This window comes from Staurois parvus, unplaced genomic scaffold (assembly GCF_062004578.1).
Source record: "Staurois parvus isolate SC_StPar_1 unplaced genomic scaffold, SC_StPar_1.0 ptg000087l, whole genome shotgun sequence".
In the NCBI taxonomy this organism is placed as follows: Eukaryota; Metazoa; Chordata; class Amphibia; order Anura; family Ranidae; genus Staurois; species Staurois parvus.
In genome coordinates, this window is record NW_028317883.1 from 11609355 (window position 1) to 11624589 (window position 15235).

A 15235-nucleotide genomic window follows, 5' to 3' on the forward strand; every position below is an offset into this window, starting at 1 on the left:
TTCACTATTGTGTACCATGCATAGAACCAGACCATATGCCAGCAACATGGTATATAGCAATGTCCAATTGCAAGTCTGTATACCCTGAGGAAGCCATTTGTGGTAAAGCCTGGGATGAAATATATAGATGTCTTTGTAATCTGAATGTGAGTTTATTAAGCATTTTGTTTCTCTGTCCTTGGTTATGTATTTGTGCTTTGAATTCGCTTGGGAGTTCTCGCTGGAGGACTTTCAGTCCATGACCAGAGAGGAAGCCTGAGAATGGGTGTGCTGCTGGGACTGCTCCTGCACTGACATGCACTGATTTTGGATTCTATAAGCCTGCATTGAGAGCCATGGGTCCAATTTATTATCCAGCAGGAGAACTCAGTTAGCAGTGGGGAAAAAATGCCATATTCCCTATATCTTCTTTACCTGCTTACCAGGATTCTTTACTGACAGTGGGCTGTGGGTGAAATCACGGCCAAATTTACAAACATCATACATATAAGAGAGCTGTTTTACTTGCCAACAGTTTTGTATTTCCTTCTGTCCAGTTGTGAGAATTTCACAGCTCTGCCACACCGCACAGCCCTGTCTGAACTGTCTACTGTAGTTCAGCAAGGCTTACAGATTTTACCCTCCACCACCGTTCAACCCTGTGTCAGGTCAGTAAAGGTAATAGCAACAGACAAATGAGCTCAGCTCCCTGTCACTTTGCGCTCTCCTCCTATCAGCATACGTTTGCCAAGTAAAAGTCAAGTTCTTCCGCTGCTTGTATTTCAGGATGTAATTATGAAGGCAGGTCTGCATTCATTTGTGTCTTTTATATCTTCCTGGATTTCAGCTTTAAGGTTATTTAGCAAAAGAAAAATGTCACTACCTAGGCAAGTCATGCATTCATAATTAAACCACATTGGCGCATATTTGATTAAAAAAAAATGCAAAGAGCAATCTCATATGACAATTTATAGCATCAGCGTTTGATTTATTTGTAGTCCGAAAAATGGTTACGTTATGGATTAAAGCACATGGCCCTTTGCATATATTAAAATGACTATAACAACCCAACCCAACTTCATTTGTAATTGTAAATACATACTTCCAGTATAAATATATGCGCAGATCAATGATAAATACTTGTAACATTAGGTTTACCTCTTGAAAGAGTTAGGTTCAGTAGACTTTTATTTTGATTTAGTTACCACACAGAAGGCCTCATGTTTTATGACCACTGCAGACTTGGGCAGTCCCTTAAAGAAAATTGTTGTTGAGGGCATATGTATTGGTTTCGTAGCTCAGCAATTCATGAAATGGTAATATGGTATAAAATGACTCCTGCAAAGCAGGACTACGGGTGCCAAGATGAAGAGTATTTTTAACCAATGTTTCCCAATAGACAGTTACTGTAGGGAAGAGTTAAAGTGGAATTTCACTCTCAATCAACATTGATTATTTTTAATCCTCATGTAGCTAGCTTTAGCAAATAGATATGAAGGTATATTATATTTACTTGTTTGGGGGTTTTTTTTTACAGTTCTTCAGTTACTTCCAGGTTTTTGGCCTAGGCAAATGTTCTACATCTCAGGAGTCTTCAGGAGGGGAAGAGGGACTTTCTCAGCCAAGCACACCCTCCTGCCTGCATGCCTGAGCTAAGGGCAGATGGATTTAAGGAAGTAAATGCTACATGAATCCTCTGGGCACAGCCATGAAAGGGGGGGGGGGTTCAAAGTGATTTCTCAGAAACATAAAGCATGGAAACATGAATAGATGTAGAAGTTTGCTTTTAATATTAAAAATGGGTTAGTGTTTTTGGTTTGTTCCACTTCAAAACCCCTGTTATGTTGTTCTTTTGCCATGTTTTTATGGGGAGATTCCCCTCAACTCCTGTTTTGGTGACAATTCAGAAATGTTGGATTTCTTATTACCTGTTTTGGCCACAATGTTCACCAGGATCAATAGAGCAGGTAAATCTCCTGGGACTTGTCTCAACAGTTATTTTACTCCTGTACTACTCTAACCAAATTTGGAAATAATCATTTTGGACAAATATGCACTTGAGTCCCTTTTAATTAGTACAAAAAAGCAATATTTACAGTAATTTAAAAAAAAGTTGAAAAACATTCTATAGGCAAGAATTAGTATACATGATTTCTATGGCGTCAGCGTGGATTTTTCTGGGCTCAGAGAAGTTTCCTTAGAAAAAAAAAAGCTTTTCACACAGCCAAGAAATCACTAAATCCAACAGGTAATTTTTAGCTGATAGTTTCAGTATTTTTAAAAAAGGAGGCCCAACGATTTTCCTCAATATATATGTCAATCAGAGCTGGATGGGGGTAACATGACCTTAATACAATGTCTGAAAGCAATTTTCAACATCAGCATCTGGCAATAAAATGAATATTTTCTAAGTTAATGTGTAACATAAGCATGTAATTGACATTTGTCATAGTAAAGCTTATTTCATACCTATTGTACAACAGGCTTTCTTACCACCAGAGAAATGCCTAAAATAATTTTTAGTCATAGTGAACCCTTGGTAATGTCAATCCATCATGGGTCAATGGGAAAATACCTACTACAGTGGTAGTCAGTAGGAGGAATGAACCCTGAAAAAAATGACAGCTGAAAAGATAATTGTTGCTATGCTGCTGGCATAGTGGCATTAGTCCTGGGACAATGCAGACACCATCAACTGCTCAAGGAACCTATAGCAGCCTCTGAAGGAACCCTGTTTGAGAGTGGCTTCTCTACAATAGCACACATGGTTTTCATCTAAACACATTGAATAGATGTATAAAACTATGCAGTAGTCATTTTAACAGGTAATTGAAATACAGGAACGCATAGGACTGATGGTGAACAAAATTTCAAGTGGTGGTTTTTTTTTTTTTTTTTTTTTTTTTAATTTAACCACTTGCCTACCAGGCACTTATACCCCCTTCCTTACCAGGCCAATTTTCAGCTTTCAGCGCTGTCGCACTTTGAATGACAATTGCGCGGTCATGCAAGATTGTACCCATACGATATTTTTAGCATTTTCTCTCATAAATAGAGCTTTCTTTTGGTGGTATTTAATCGTCGCTGGGTGTTTTACTTTTTGCGCTATAAACAAAAAAATGCAAAAAATTTGAAAAAAAACAGTTTGTCAATTATAAAATTTTGCAAACGGGTAATTTTTCTCCTTCACTGATGTGCGTTGATGAGGCTGCACTGATAGGCAGCACTACTGAGGTGGCACTGATAGGCGTTACTGCTGGGCATTGACTGGCACAACTGCTGGGCACTGACTGGCGGCACTGCTGAGCTGCACTGCTGGGCACAGGTAGGTGGCCCTGCTGGGCACAGGTGTGCGGAACTGGTGGGTGGCACTGCTGGGTACTGATCATCAGTGCCGATCCCTGCTCTGACAAGAACCAGCAATTGCATTTCCCTGTGATCAGTGTGTCATTGGACACGGCTGAACACGTGGTAAAATGCCACTGTGATTGGCCTTTTACCACATCACGTGATCAGCTGTGGCCGTAGGACACAGTGATCATGGAGATTGCCGGGTGCACGCAGGAGAGCGCATTCTGGGAGGACGTCGTATGACGCCCTCCCAGAACTGGCCAGCCGCAGTGCAGCCGTCATTCGGCTATCTGTGGTCGGCAACTGGTTAAGACAGCTTTTTGTTATCCCAAACATATAATAAGGGTATTTTGAAACCTAACTTTTTCACTCTCTCTTTGGAGAAATTACCTCTTTCTGTTGTGTCTGTCTGACAGTAGTTAGAGGAAAATGGCTCCAATGGTGAAAAAAAAAATAACTTGACTGGTTTTCATTCCCTAAGCTATAAAAAATTTAAAAAAACAATTTGCTTAAGATATACTTTAAATTCATTTACTGTTGATTGACTCACTACCTCTACTGGAAGCATGTTCCAAGTATCCACTAACATAATACTTGTTAGCATTCCCCTTGATCTTTCCTACTGCTAGTTTGAGGACATGTCCTGTGTTCTTGTTCTTAGCTTCATATTACAAATACTTCCTCACTGAACCTTATTAACGCCCTTAGAGCTGGTTCATATAGAGGCAAATTTGATGCGTTTTGAACCGCAACCAATTTGCATGTCATCTGAAATGATATTGGTTTTTATTGTTCCTGTTCACATATATGCCATGCAACCGGAGTGTGGATTCAGTACAAATTGAAAGATTCCTGTCGGTTTCTGAACAGTGAGGTCTGGCTCAGGTGCAAATTCAGGCTCACTGATTGCTATGGGAACTCTTCTGAATCGCACATGTCATCAGTTGTGAACAGGCTAAAATGCTGACCTGTTCTAAACCTGACCTGAACCGCTTAACAACTGCGTTGTCAATTTGCTGTGAAAACGGAGCTTCAATTTGCACTGCAAATACACACTTAATGATTTTTAAAGGTTTTAATCATATTCATTCTATTTTTTGAAGGTTGCACATAATAAGTTCCTGCAGTCTCTCCTGATATATTTATCCCATAGACCTTGCACAATTTTTATTGTCTGTCTGTGGACTCTATTTAATCAATGTATTTATTGGTTTGTATGTCAACCTTTATGTGCATTAGCTTTGTATTTTGTCCTCTTGTGCCATATTATAAAATTCCCTTTGTATTCTAAGTTTATATTTTGGACCAAGTTTATTCAGCTGAAAGTATTGGAGATATTTTAGAAGTACATGCTCGCATATCAAAACTGGCATAGTCTATGCCTAATTATCCATCTAGTAAATATATTAAATACTATAATTTTAAGGTACAAGATTTTACTTTCAGGGTATTTGTCTTCAGAGCGTGCACCTTTTTGTATGCATAAGAAAACAGGGACATAAAAGGCAATAATAGGTATGTTTTCATTTTACGTTCACAGACCTCTTTGGCAGTGACTGGGCTGAGTGTTAATAAAAAAAAAAAAAAAAAAGGTAATACAAAAAAATTCTTCTGGTTTATTGCTCTAAATGCTCTTGCATTGCAAGGTATACTGGGTCTTACTTTCAGGCTACTTCTCTTTACCATGCTGATTGAAGTAATCAGTTGACGGTTTTGCTCTCCACGCACAAGGGACTTTGTCAGTTACAGTTTGTCTACATTACTGTAGCAGATAAGGATAATGTGGTTTGAGTAATAATAAAGATGTTTGAGTAAAAGACTGGTGTGGCACTTTTATCATTGTAATGCTTATGACTGAACTATTTTAAAGGGAAATAACAGGCAAAACAAAATTAGTATTATAGCATGGGTAGTGCTACCCCCAAAGGAACCGCTAATGGATTTGGATCCTCTGCTCTCTCCTTGGCCCCAACCGGAACCTCGCTCCTGTTGACACCACTAAATTACCTTGGCGGGGGGGTTAACCGGTCAGTCACGGAAGAATACACACCAGCTGTGGTAAAAACAATGATCAAACAAACCTGTATGCTGTGCACAGGTCTGTCCATAAACATGACCAGATATATAAAACCGCACTTCCAAAGGAGTCTGTAATATCATTTATTCCATACCCATGTAAACATAGACACATTCATGTGTTAATCTCAGCACTTGTGGTGAAGATAATAGTTTGTGAACACATACACTGGATAAAAAAAAGTTTTACACACCCCTGTTAAAATGTCAGGTTTCTGTGATGTAAAAAAAAATGAGACAAAGATAAATGATTTCAGAACTTTTTCCACCTTTAATGTGACCTATAAACTGTACAACTCAATTGAAAAACAAAGTGAAATCTTTTAGGGGGGGAGTAAACATAAGAAACTAAAATAATGTGGTTGCATAAGTGAGCACACTCTCTTATAACTGGGGATGTAACTGTGTTCAGAATTAAGCAATTACATTCAAATCATTTTAAATAGGAGTCAGTACACACCTGCCATCATTTAAAGTGCCTCTGATTAACCCCAAACAAAGTTCAGCTGTTCTAGTAGGTTTTTCCTGACATTTTCTTAGTTGCATCCTACAGCAAAAGCCATGGTCCACAGAGAACTTCCAAAGCATCAGGGATCTCATTTATTTTTAAAAGGTATCAGTCAGGAAAAGGGTAGAAAAGAATGTCCAAGGCATTAGATATACCATGGAACACAGTGAAGACAGTCATCATCAAGTGGAGAAAATATGGCGCAATAGTGACATTATCAAGAATCCCTCCAAAATTGGTGAAAAGATGAGAAGAAAACTGGTCTGGGAGGCTGCCAAGAGGCCTACAGCAACATTAAAGGAACTGCAGGAATATTGGGCAAGTACTGTCTGTGTGGTACATGTGACAACAATCTCCTGTATTCTTCATATGTCTGGGCTATGGGGTAGAGTGGGAAGACAGAAGCCTTTTCTTACAAAGAAAAACATCCAATCCTGGTTAATTCTGCAAAAACACATCTGAAGTCTCCCAAAAGCATGTGGGAAAATGTGTCATGGTCTGAAGAAACCAAGGTTGAACTTTTTGACCATAATTCCAATAGATATGTTTGATGGAAAAACACTGCTCATCACAAAAAGAACACCATACCTACAGTGAAACTTGGTGGCAGCATCATGTTTTGGGGCTGTTTTTCTTCAGCTGGAACTGGGGTCTTAGTCAAGGTAGAGGGAATTATGAACAGTTCCAAATACCAGTCAATATTGCACAAAACCTTCAGGCTTCTGCTAGAAAGCTGAGCATGAAGAGCAACTTCATCTTTCAGCATGACAATGACCCAAAGCATATATCCAAATCAACAAAGGAATGGCTTCACCAGAAGATTACAATTTTGGAATGGCCCAGCCAGAGCCCAGACCTGAATCTGCTTGAAAATCTGTGGGGTGATCTGAAGAGGGCTGTGCACAGGAGATGCCCTCGTAATCTGACAGATTTGGAATGTTTTTAAAAGGAAGAGTGGGCAAATATTGCCAAGTCAAGATGTTCCATGCTGATAGACTCATTACCAAAAAGACTGGGTGCTGTAATAAAATCAAAAGGTGCTTCAACAAAGTATTAGTTTAAGGGTGTGCACACTTATGCAACCATAGTATTTTAGTTTTTTTATTTTTACTTCCGCACACCTAAAAGATTTCAGTTTGTTCAACTGAGTTGTACAGTTTATAGGTCACATTAAAGGTGGAAAAAGTTGTGAAAAGATTTCTTTGTCTCATTTTTTACATCACAGAAACCTGACGGTTAACAGGGGTGTGTAGACTTTTATATCCACTGTACCAGCCTAGAAAGGACCAAGTAGCAGCTATCGATATCCCATGGGTGTATCCAGCTCTAATCCAATACTTGGCAGCCATGGAAAAAACAAGGAGATGGCCACTCTGTGTGTACTCTAGGGCCTGGAAATTATGTCATTGGCAAATCCGCAAAATTTGGGGCCCCCTTTTGATCAAAGATGCTGTGGTGGCTGCAACGCAATGATCCGCAGACAGGTCTCCCCAAAGTGGCTCTTTATGCACAGTGTTCGGCTTGACAGATGGCTCAACTCGGTCCAGTCCAGAAACACATGGCTGAACAAAGCTCTCACACACACCTTCTTGCAAAGTCTTTAATATTCTCCCGTCCCTTGGTGATTGCTGGACACTGTAAGTGCATTTCAGCTAAACTATGAAGAAAGTTCTGATTCCCCCATCCACACATTTGAAGTGGATGCAGGAATCTCCCATGCTGCGCTATTGTATTCTGACAGTGGGAATTCTCCACTGCCAGCTTACACTGATCAGCGCTGCAGCTAACTGGTTGTATGTGCTGATCAAGCACAAATTTTTCAGCGGTCTCGTTTGAGAGGAATCAACCTATCGATTCAACTCCTCTCAAATGATAATGGCCATAAATGGATCAAAATGTGGCTGTTCTTTTCCGAACCGGCTGAATTTTGATCAATCTATGGCCAACTTTAGACCATATCTGGCTTCTCTGGATTCTGGACATTATAGAAGCCATGACAATGCACTTTGATTCAACGCTCTTCTGAGAGTATTATGGTTCAGTGGCTTCAATATTTTCTCAGCCACCAGTCCATGACAAGTACAAAGATCAGGAGTGCTATCTTCACCGAATGAATGTGTGTTATAGGTCAGTGACTGTGAAAGTACTGAAGCCAGAGGCAACCAGGTGACCTTAATTTTCAGATGGTTAGACTGCAGACTATATTTCTCTCAGCAGAGCTTTAATAAACCTAATAAAATATCCATGCTTCAAAGTGTATGAAAAATTAAAACGCAACTCCAAGCTGGAAGACAAACCTGGGGGTCCCCCCACACCACAAAGGTGAATACATTTTTAGGTCTAGGTAGAAGTGAGAAAGCTTCATTACCTTACTCTGATCCAGTGCTGTCCACTTCTCCACTTGGGCTGTGGGCATTCCATCAGTATCATTATGTACAATGCAGAGCTATTAACCCTGCATTGTACATAGAGGAGGCAGGAGTGCAACTGTGGCTGGGAGCACTTTAAAGAGGAATCTTTGTGGGATCTGTTGCAAAACTGGAGGTACCCTGCTGAAACCAGGAATAAGGCAAGAGATCTTATTCCTCTCCCCCTAGGCCAGGGGTATCAAACTGATGGCCCTCCAGTTGTTGCTGAACTACAGGTCCCAATCATGCCTGTGGGTGTCATGCTTGTTGTCAGTCTTGAAATATCTCATGGGACTTGTAGTTCAACAACAGCTGGTGCCCTAAGTGAATATGAGCATTTAACCCTAGTAGTGAGCCAGGGGTGTATTTACCACAAGGCAAACAAGGCATTTGCCTAGGGGCGGCATTTTTCAGGGGGGCAGCATTGCCCCCCGGAAGAATGGATACATGCACCACGGGGACCAGCTGGGATCTGAGAGAAGCTGCTTGATGGTGTATGCAGAGCCCAATTCTTGTTCCCAGGGATAGCTGGAGCTGTGAAGGTGAGTGTCTTTTTCTCTCTCTCTCTCTGTCTCTCTCCGGGAAGGGGGAGGTTGTATTTTAATGGAAGGCTCTCTCTGGTGGGGTGGGGGCAGGGGTGTTTGTTGGTCAATGTCAGGCTCCCTCCTCGGGGGGAGGGGGGGTGATGCTGGTGTTGGTCGGAGCCAGGCTCTTTCCCGTGGGGTCCGATTTTTTTGTTGCCTAGGGCAGCAGAAAACCAAAATACACCACTGTAGTGAGCTGAGGGGGGCACTGAAAGGGTAGGTTTATTTCCTGTGCCTAGAGTTGGGTATCTTTGATAAGAGGCCTGGTATGGGTGGCAAGGGGGACTCATCAGGTTAAAAGGTGTGGGCTGCACAAAATATACACTCACCAGTCACTTTATTAGGTACACCTTGCCAGTGCCAAGAAAATATCCCCCATACCATAACACCACCTCAACCAGCCTGAACCGTTAATGCGGCCTAAATCCTGACCCTACCATCTGAATGTCGCAGCAACCAATCTACCCATTCTCCTCTGACCTCTGACATCAACAAGGCATTTTCGTCTACACAACTGCCACTCAATGGATATATTCTCTTTTTCAGACCAGCCTCTGTAAACCCAGAGATGGTAGTGCATGAAAATCCCAGATCAGCAGTTTTTGAAATACTCAGAGCAGCTCGTCTGGCAACAACAACCATGCTATGTTCAAAGCCACCTAAATCCCCTTTCTTCCCCATTCTGATGCTCGGTTTGAACTTCAGCAAGTTGTCTTCACCACGTCTAGATGTCTAAATGCATTGAGTTGCTACCATGTGATTGGCTGATTAGCAATTTGTGTTAGCAAGGAATCGAACAGGTGTACCTAATAAAGAGGCCGGGGAGTGTGTGTGTATATATATATATTAAAGTAAATATAAATCACTATTTACACCCAATGACTTTTAAGCACACTTCACCTCTACCCTTAGAGGTGCACAAATATTAACATAAATATGCTCAGTGAAAAATTAATAAAGCCCTTCATTAAATTATAACCATAATAATTTCCAATTAAAGTCCAAAATATAAAAATTAAAAAAACAAAAACCAAAAAATCCAAAAACAAAAATATATATCCAATGTCCCTCTTATAAATAAAAAAATATAAATAAATACGTGTTGTCCAAAATTCATTCAAGTGAAAAAACTCTCAGCCGCTTGCAAAAACTTGATTACCTCAAAAACAAAAACGAAAGATATACATAGTGCATTATCCTTTATAGATCAAAAATTACATGTGAAATCACTCCAATAATATTCACCCAAGTGAGAAACAAGTGTATATATAAAACCACATATACATGCAATATACAGTGCAAAACAGTGTATGTGAAACACTCTACTGTGCTCAAAAACACAACACAGTGTACACTTCTACTAGGTAAGGAGTGAATACCCTTACCAATATTCAAAATAACTTTTGTTTTAATATCGATCCCCAAAATTACACGATGAAGTAAATCCTCCTGCAGATGTCCTCAAGGTTTACTTTGATCCCATAGTACTATATGGATCCTTCAAGCCAAGCCAGGAACAGCCTGTTCAGCAGAGGCACCAGGAGAGCAGCTATTCTGGATGTTGGGAAGCCTTCAAAGGGGACTGAATGATATAAAGGCTGGATTGCTGTTCTTGGTCATCCCTGGAATATAAAGATGTGGAATCAATTTTCCTTAAATATTGGCCTATACTAAGAAGAGATACTATTTTGGGTTCATTAATCCCAAAATGAAAATTGAATAAAAAGAATACAAGGAAAAGATGGCGTATATGGTGGAAACATATCTGAAGTACTAGGGTGGAAGGATCCATATAGTACTATGGGATCAAAGTAAACCTTGAGGACATCTGCAGGAGGATTTACTTCATCGTGTAATTTTGGGGATCGATATTAAAGCAAAAGTTATTTTGAATATTGGTAAGGGTATTCACTCCTTACCTTAGTAGAAGTGTACACTGTGTTGTGAGTTTTTGAGCACAGTAGAGTGTTTCACATACACTGTTTTGCACTGTATATTGCATGTGTATGTGGTTTTATATATACACTTGTTTCTCACTTGGGTGAATATTATTGGAGTGATTTCACATGTAATTTTTGATCTATAAAGGATAATGCACTATGTATATTTTTTGTTTTTGAGATAATCAAGTTTTTGCAAGCGGCTGAGAGTTTTTTCACTTGAATGAATTTTGGACAACACGTATTTATTTATATTTTTTTATTTATAAGAGGGACATTGGATATATATTTTTGTTTTTGGATTTTTTTGTTTTTGTTTTTTTAATTTTTATATTTTGGACTTTAATTGGAAATTATTATGGTTATAATTTAATGAAGGGTTTTATTAATTTTTCACTGAGCATATTTATGTTAATATATATATATATATTTATATATATATATACAGTATATAGTGCTGTGATTGATTAGTCAGGTCTTTTCATGATGCTCTGGTGCTGCTGAGTTTGCCTTGAGTTCTGCCCGCCTTCAGGAAGCTATGAGAGCTTTCCAAAACCTGGGACTGAACTAGGCAAATGAGCAGCATGAATATTGATATAGCCCTGGCCAATTTCAGGAGAGGGCAATCCCACTGCATGCTGGGAGTGGTATTTATGTTCTGTGAGCACATGGGTTCGGTGTCTTTCCCTGGAGAGGATTGAACCAAGCCAGGCTGGAGGCAGACTTGCCTGGCACTGGCTGCCATGCAGCCTCAGGTGGATCAACCTGAGGGCCTGAAGTTAGAGAGAGTGACCCTGGTTCCACAGTAAACTGACTGAGGGGAGCTGTCTGCTAAAGCTATGTCTGATATCAGTGGAGGGTTTCGCTTGGAAAATTGGATGGATGCGACTATTCTGTCCTTGGGCCTTGTGAGTACAGACATTGAGGAATTTGGGGACTCTGTGTGCTTGTTACCCCTCTGGTGCTTGATAGCTTGGGTCTGAAAAGGAAAGGGAACAATGGCTAGTGTTCTGAAGAGCTAGTCAAGCTGTTGCGACTGTAAAGGACTTTGCTCAGCTACGTTACCTTTGAGCTGTCACAGTCTGTCATAACTGGCTTGTACCTGAGGAGCTCAGCCCTGTAATCACTACTACTGAAAAAGGGACTTTGCTCACTCCTAAACTACCTGTTGCTACAAATGAAAGGGAAATCTGTTATCTGTGGGAAGGGAAATATGTCCTCAGTATGAACAGTTCTAATTTTGGAGTATCCTACTGAATTCCCTTTCCCCAGTTCTACAATAAAACTCCAAAAACAAACATCCCCTAGACTGCTCATTAAAGACAATGAACGTGTGTCTGTGGAAAAATACTGTGCAAAGAAAGGGGGAAACCTGGGCAAAAATATAAGCGGCCCCTACGAGGGTGGCGCTAGCGGGGATAATAATTATTTGATCCCCTGCAGATTTTGTAAGTTTGCCAACTTACAAAGAAATGAAGAGTCTATAATTTTTTATCATAGGTGTATTTTAAATGATAGGGATAGAATAGCAACCAAAAATCCAGAAAAAACACAATACAAATATTAAAAATTGAGTTGCAGTTCAGTGAATAAAATAAGTATTTGATCCCCAAGCAAAACATGACTTCGTAAGATAGATAAGGTAAGATGTTTCTTGTAGTTGGTTACCAGGTTTGCACACATCTCAGGAGGGATTTTGGTCCACTCTTCTTTACAGATCTTCTCTAAATCCTTAAGGTCTCTTGGCTGTCCCTTCATACGTTTTCTATAGGCTTAAGGTCTGGAGACTGGCTAGGCCACTCCATGACCTTAATGTGCTTCTTCTTGAGCCACTCCTTTGTTGCCTTGACGGTATTTTTTGGGGTCATTGTCATGCTGGAAGACCCATCCACAACCAAATTTCAGTGTTCTGGCTGAGGGAAGAAGGTTCTCATCAAAGATTTTACAATACACGGCCCTATTCATTGACCCCTCAATATGGCAAAGTCGGCCTGTACCTTTTAGCAGAGAAAGAGCCCCAAAGCATAATGTTTCCACTTCCGTGCTTGACTGTAGGGATGGTGTTCTTAGGGTCATAGTCAGCATTTTTCTTCCTCCAAACACGGTGAGTTGAGTTAATGCCAAAGAGCTCAATTTTGGTCTCATCTGGCCATGGCACTTTCTCAAATCCTTTTCTGAATCATGTAGATGTTCATTGGCAAACTTCATAGGAGCCTGCACGTGCCTTCTCCTCAAGAAGGGGGACCTTGCGGGCGCTGGAGGATTTCAATCCATGGCGGTGTATTGTGTTACAAATGGTTTGTTTTGTGACTGTGGTCCCAACTGCCTTGAGATCATTCACAAGCTCCTCCCCTGTAATTCTGGACTGATTCCTCACTTTTGTCATGATCATCCTTACCCCATGAGGCGAAATCTTGCATGGAGCTCCAGACCGAGTGAAATGGATGATTATTTTGTATTCCATTTGCAAATAATCATTCCAACAGTTGTCTCCTTCTCACCAACCTTCTTGCTGATGATCATGTAGCCCATTCCAGCCTTGTGCAGTCTACAATCTTGTCCCTGTGGTCCTTTAACAGCTCTTTGGTCATATGCCCATGGTGGCAAGGTTTGAATGGAAGAAAGCAATTCTGTGGACAGGTGTCTTTTATACACATAATGAGTTGTCATTAGGAGTACCTTCTTAAATTGACAGGACTAATCTGTATACCACATGAGCACATAGCCAGTCTGTGGGAGCCAGAATTATTGTTGGTTGGTAGGGGATCAAATACTTATTTTACTCACTGAACTGCAACTCAATTTATAACATTTGTATCGTGTTTTTTTTAAAAGGAACACTTTTTAATCAGAGTATAGCATTAAGTCAGTTAAATTCCTGGGATATTAATCTGGTCAGGTAAGTAGCAGAGGGGGTTGTTAATCAGTTTCAGCTGCTTTGGTGTTAATGAAATTAACAACAGGTATACTAGGTGGACAATAATGAGATGACCCCCAAAACAGGAATGGTTTTACAGGCCACTGACATTTTTTTCCCTATTCATCTTTTCTGACTGTTTTTCACTAGTTTTGCATTTGGCTATGGTCAGTGTCACTACTGGCAGCATGAGGCGACACCTGGAGCCTACAGTGGTTGCACAGGCAGTCCAACTCCTCCAGGATGGCACATCAATACGCGCCATTGCCAGAAGGTTTGCTGTGTCTCCCAGCACAGTCTAAAGAGCATGGAGGATATTCCAGGCAGTTGCTCTAGGAGAGCTGGACAGGACCGTAGAAGGGCCTTAACCCATCAGCAGGAGCGGTATCTGCTCCTATTTACAAGAAGGAACATGATGAGCACTGCCAGAGCCCTACAAAATGACCTCCAGCAGGCCACTGGTGTGAATGTCTCTAACCAAACAATCAGAAACAGACTTCATGAGGGTGGCCTGAGGACCCGACGTCCTCTAGTGGGCCCTGTGCTCACTGCCCGGCACCATAGAGCTCGATTGGCATTTGCCCTTAAACACCAGAACTGGCAGGTCCACCATTGGCAGACATGAAAGGGTCTGGAGAAGCCATGGAAAATGTTATGCTGCCTGTAACATCGTTCAGCATGACCGTTTTGGTGGTGGGTCAGTGAAGGTCTGGGGAGGCATATCCATGGAGGGACGAACAGACCTCAGACTGTCCAGGAGCTCAGTGATGCCCTGGTCCAGATCTGTGAGGAAATACCCCAGGACACCATCCATCGTCTCATTAGGAGCATGCTCCGACGTTGTCAGGCATGCATACAAGCACATGGGAGCCATACAAACTACTGAGTACCATTTTGAGTTGCTGCAATGAAATTTCAGCAAAATGGACTAACTTGCTGCATCATTTTTTCACTTTGATTTTTAGGGTGTCTTCAGTCCTCTGTAGGATGATAATTTTAATTTCCATCAAATAATGGGGCATCCTTATGTTCCTAACACGTTACCCCGTCCATATCAGTATAGATATCCAGCATAGTTTTCCCTATTGAGATCGGATGTGTTTTCAAAGTGCTCCTTTAATTTTTTTGAGCAGTATACACACACACTCTACAAAAGATGTCAGTTTTGTCTTCTGTTTTTTTTTTTCTGTTTAACATGTCCATAGAGGCTCTCTATTCAAGGGGATAAAAATAATGTATAATAAGGTTCCTTGGGCCCCATCACCCATGTTTGGCCTTGGAAACTAAGGGTTGGGCCTGGCTAGTACTTGAATGGCAGACTGCCTTGGAGTAACAGCTGTGTAGCTCAGGCCTAGGTGGAAGTTCCCCATCAGGTCCAACTCATTTGTAACTTCCTTTTGGTCGGTGTAGACACTCCCTTTTTGTGATCAGTGAAGGGATAGATCAATGTAGCTAGCTTAGTAGATGGCCAG